This window comes from Mandrillus leucophaeus, unplaced genomic scaffold (assembly GCF_000951045.1).
Source record: "Mandrillus leucophaeus isolate KB7577 unplaced genomic scaffold, Mleu.le_1.0 Scaffold180, whole genome shotgun sequence".
NCBI lineage: Eukaryota > Metazoa > Chordata > Mammalia > Primates > Cercopithecidae > Mandrillus > Mandrillus leucophaeus.
In genome coordinates, this window is record NW_012101810.1 from 2,002,198 (window position 1) to 2,007,667 (window position 5,470).

A 5,470-nucleotide genomic window follows, 5' to 3' on the forward strand; every position below is an offset into this window, starting at 1 on the left:
TTTTTCCTAGCAAGATGCAAACTAATGAGATGTATTAAAATAAACATGGTATACCTACCTATGCATCATTTCCTAAATGTTTCTGGCTTTGTGTTTCTCCCTTACCCTGCTTTATTTTTTAATTTAAGCCATTTTGAAAGAACTATGCGTCAACCAATCGTATGCCGTCCCTGCGGCACCTGCCCCAGAGCCCCTGTTTGTGGCTGTGTGACACCTTGTTCCCCGCAGTGTACACCTAGAATGCTGTGTTCCCGCGCGGCACATGAGATGCATTGCCGCTTCTATCTGTGTTGTCGTGCCCTGGTGCCGTGGTGGCGGTCACTCCCTCTGCTGCCAGTGTTTGGACAGAACCCAAATTCTTTATTTTTGGTAAGATATTGTGCTTTATGTGTATTAACAGAAATGTGTGTGTGTGGTTTGTTTTTTTGTAAAGGTGAAGTTTGTATGTTTACCTAATATTACCTGTTTTATATACCTGAGAGCCTGCTATGTTCTTTTTTTGTTGATCCAAAATTAAAAAAAAATACCACCAACAAAACCCATGGACGTGAGAAGCGTTTTGTGGTACGTTTTTCTAGCACTGATTCTAGACCCTGGGTTGCCAGGTCATGCGGTGTTTTGTTGGGTGGAAGCGGAGGTCAGAGCTTTCTGGGTGGGGTCCCTGGACCTGCCTCCATGGTTTAGCACCTACGGGAGTTAGGCCAAGGGCATCCTCCTGCAGGCTCCATTCCCTGGAGCGGATGAGGAGTGTCAAGAGTAGCCAGAAGACCGTGAAGAGTTTCATCCAAGAAGGGAGCCCACCTGACCTGGTGTGTCCATGTGCGGCGCCCACCATACCCTGCCCGGGGCTGGCCCCTCCACCACCTCCAGGCCCACGAGACAAACCATCGAGGTCGCTTTCAATCTTGACCCCACGTTCTCCGAGGACCATCTGTGGACCGGTGGCTGGCTGGCATCTGTTGTCCATGTGCTGATGGAAGGTTCTTACGAAGGATTGTCTTCAACAGCTTATCTTCATGGTGCTGTTTTCAGCCTCATCGGGGCAGCCTGGAGGCTGGAGGGGAAGTGCAGGGCCAGGTGGTTGCAACCTGGTTCCTGTTCCTTGGACGCCTGCTGGGGCCCTGCCTGGGCCTGTGGGCTGCTGTCCAGCTCTGCACTGGTTACAGCACCTTGCCCAGGAATGTGCGTTGGATGTGACGTGTGACAATGTAACATGTATTTGTTTCCGTGAGATGCTGGTGACAATGCTCCGTTTTTCTTTTTTGTGTAAAGTCGTCTGGTGTAACACCGTGTCCATTAAAGTGATGGGGCAGAAAAGCCAGGTGTGCTATTGGGGAAGAGAGAATTCCATAAGAATTCCATAGGTCTCGAGCCCAGGGGTGGCTGAGGTAGCAGTAGAGGTGGGAACTCAGGCCTCCTTCCTTCTCTCCCTCCTTCCTCCTTCCCTCCTTCTGTCTTTCCCTCCCTCACTCCCTCCTTTAGTCCCTTGTTGGTTCATTCATGCAGGTGAGGGCCCTAGTGCCAGCTCCTCCTGTCCCTGCATGGGGAGAGTCCTGGGGAGGGGCAGGCAGGGTGGAGGCCACTCCAGCCAGGAAGAGCTGCAGCACGGTGGAGGCTGTGGTCTGAGGCTGGATCCTTTCCGAGCCTCTCCACCCACATAGGCCTGCAGCCTTTGTTGCGGCTCTGCCCTGCATTCCCGGGATTTCTGCTTCTGCCTGGGCCCAGGAAGATGGCTTTCTGCCCAGGGTCAGCTCTTCATGTCTTGTGAGCCCTGTGACCTTGACTGAGGGGCCTGCATCTGCATCTCTACATGCACATCTGTGAAATGGAGCTGCAGCTCAGGCAGGGTGAGGAAGTCATGCCATTGACATGCCTGGTGCAGGTCTTGTCTGCTGCCTCCTGCTGGGACTTCACTCTGGCCTGTAGTATTTCTAGGCCCCAGTATGGCATAGGACAAAGCCCTTGGGCACAGGGATTGCTGAGCAGTGATGGTGCTGCCTGTGAAAACAAAATTCCTGCACCTGCCTGGAAACCTGAACGCACCTGCTCGCACAGTGCCCTTGCCAGGGTTCATGAGAGCTGGGGTCCAGCCTTTGCTGGGCTTCTCCTTTAGCTTGGGGGCATTTCCTTTTCTTTACCCAGGCCTCCATGTCCTGGCTGTGGAGGGGGTTGGAACTGGCTGGGAGAGTCAATGACTGCAGGTGGTCTCCAGCCCTGGGTCCCTACAGCTGTCTTGGGATTCCCAGCGGCAGGTGAGGCTGAGGCCTGGGTCTGGGCCAGGCGGGCCTGGGTCTTTGCCTGGGTCCTGTGCACAGAGCAGTCGCTGGGCTGGGCCAGGCTCGGAGTCCCCGCTCTGCAGAGAAGCCCTTCTGGTTTGTTCCCTCTGGTTAGGCACAAGAAGCCGCAGCCCTCCTGGCGGCTCCCCCGGTTTTTTGAGCTTTTCATACTTAGCCACAGGTTCCTCCAAGGATTCTAGGGATGGGAACTTGAGGGCATGGCTCCCATTTTAAAGATGAGGGAGCTGTGCCCCTGGCATGCCCTGAACGCCTGGGGGACCCCAAGCAGAAGGGTCTCAGGACACAGAGCGGCAGGACTTGTGCTGTGGTCGGGCATCCAAGGGCCCTTCCATCTCCTGGGCCTTGACTCTGCCCCGTCCCACTTGTGTGCTGGGCCCCAGACTCTGGAGGAGCACTGGGGCTGGAGCTCCCAGAGTGCCTGCAAACAGCAGGGCCAGCCAGGCTCTTCTGGGGTTGTGTCCTGGGCAGGTGCCGAGACTGACACTGAAGGTCCTTGCCCTGCAGCTATCACCAAAGGGCCAAGATTCACAGAGAGATTTGCCTCTGCATGCTCCCTGGAAATGGGATCAGGAAGGACCAAGATACAGACCCCAGGGAAGGCATGGCCTCCAGGTCCAAAAGGAAGAGCAGGGATTAGAACTCAAGTGGCAAAAATCACAGAATCCCTCCACCCCACACACAGAGCCCCATTCCCTCACAGAAGCCCCCCATCCTCTCACAGAACCCTGGTCCCCTCATAGATCCCCTGTCCTCTCACAGATCCCCCATCCTCTCACAGAACCACGGTACCCTCACAGATCCCCCGTCCCCTCAAATCCCCCATCCCCTCACAGATCCGTCTGTTCCCTTACAGATTCCCCTGTCCCCTCACAGATTCCCCCATCCCCTCACAGATCCCCATGTACCCTCACAGATTCCCCCCGACCCCTCACAGATCCCCCCTCACAGATCCCCCCTCACAGATTCCCCCATCCCCTCACAGATCCCCCATCACCTCAGAGATCCCCATGTCCCCTCACAGATTCCCCCCGACCCCTCACAGATCCCCCCGACCCCTCACAGATCCCCCCTCACAGATCCCCCCTCACAGATCCCCCCTCACAGATTCCCCCATCCCCTCACAGATCCCCCATCACCTCAGAGATCCCCATGTCCCCTCACAGATTCCCCCCGACCCCTCACAGATCCCCCCGACCCCTCACAGATCCCCTCGACCCCTCACAGATCCCCTCGACCCCTCACAGATCCCCGTCTCCTCTGTACAGCTGCTTCCAGCGGGTCCTGGTCCTGGGGTCTCCGGGTTTCCGGGATGGGCAGGGGGAGGGGACACAGGCCCAGGGCTGAGAACGGCGACCCCAGGCTCCTGATGCTCAGACGCTGCCCAGGGCCAAGGCTGGACCGGAAGTGGCAGGTTCGCGCCGCCTGTGAGTTCCGCAGGTTCCCGGAGGCGCCCGGCGAGGGTGACAGGCCCCGGGAGCGCTGTGACCGCCACCCGTGCCCAGCGATGGAGTGAAGGTAGCCTCCTCCGTTTGCGGGGAGAATTTTGGTTCAAGGCTCCGGCGCCCGGGGGACAGGCAGGCTAGGAGGGTCGGTGCGGGGGAAGGAGGCCGGGCCCTCGTGGCTCCCCCGGGGACTCTGGAGGTGGGCACGCCTCGGCCCCCAGCCCCGCGGCTGACACCGGGCTCCTCCCACGGCCCAGCCAGCGCCTCACAGCCCGGTGGCCCTGCCCCTGCGGCCACACTGGCCGTCTCCTGACGCCCCAAAGCCTCAGTTTCCCTCTGGCCTTCGGGAAACGGATGCCCCACAGGGTGAACCTGTGTCTGTGGCAGCCTCAGCCCTCATTCCCTCTGGCAGCTCGGGAGGACGTGGGTCCCCAGAGTGCCTAGCGGGGAGGAGAGTCCTGAAGAGTATCTGGGAGGGGTCGCCAGCTCGGGGAAGTGGTGGGGCCTCTGAGCCACCAGGGGGCCGAGGCCTCTCCCGGGACCTGTCTGGGGCGGTGCCTGGTCTGCGTGGGGTCCGGCTTCTGGGTGCCTCCTTACCCCCGCGCCTCTCCAAGCTGCGGGGCCTGGTGCGGGGCCTGGCATGGCCTTCTGCCTCCTACTCTGAGGTCCAGGTGCGTCGTGAAGCACCCCCCAGCCCTGCGGCAGGATCGTGCCCCACTGTCCAGGGGACTCGCCTGCCTCGGCAGACCTTTCTTTTCTTTTTCGAGACACAGTCTGGCTCTGTCCTCCAGGCTGGAGTGCCCTGACACGATCTCTGCTCACCACAACCTCCTGTCTTTCGGGTTCAAGTGATTCTCCAGCGTTAGCGTCCTGAGTAGCTGGGACTACAGGCACCTGCCACTAAGTCCGGCTAATTTTTTGTATTTTTAGTAGAGACAGGGTTTCACCATGTTGGCCAGGCTGGTCTCCAACTCCTGGCCTCAAGCTCCCGTCTCAGCCCCCCAAGGTGCTGGGATGAGAGGCCTGAGCCACTGTGCCAGGCCCCACCTTCCACCTTGGCTCCATCCCGAGTCCTGGGATTGGCTGGGTCTGAGTCCCGTGTACCATTTCTGTTGTTAGATAGATTTCCATCAGAAGCACAAGACAGAAAATGGAGGAGGATGGGGTTCCCCAAGGAAATCAGGGTGCCGTTCATAGATGGGGCTACTAAGTGGGATGCTGGGGGTGCTTTGGCCTGGGTGCCCCAGAGGCAGAGCCTGAGAGACAGAGTTGTGGGCCTATGGTTTGCGGGAGGGCGGATCCCAGCAATACAGGGAGGGGCTAGGGTGTGAAATGGTCAAGTGGGAGACCTCACTGAGTCAGCTCCGAGCTCCGAATCCTGGGACCTGGAGCCTGCACACAAGAATGCCGGGAGGTTCCAGGATCCCCCCAGAGGCTTGGAGAAGGCCTGGGTAGGAAGCCAGGTGGCAGAGGCAGGAGCTGAGCAGAGGTGGGCAGGAGGATGCATGCAGCCTGAGGGCAGACCACGCGTATGCGTGGCCCCCACTGTGCAGGGCCCTGCACCAGCCTCCCCATGGCTGGCTGCTTCTCATCTGGACAACTTTGTTGCCCACCCATCTGCGTGCTGTTTTCAGCCACCTGCTCTCCCAAGAGCAGCCAGGGTCATCTTCCCCAAACCCAAGACCACCCTGCTCTCCCTACCTCTCCTAGAGCCCCTGCTGCTCTGTAGGC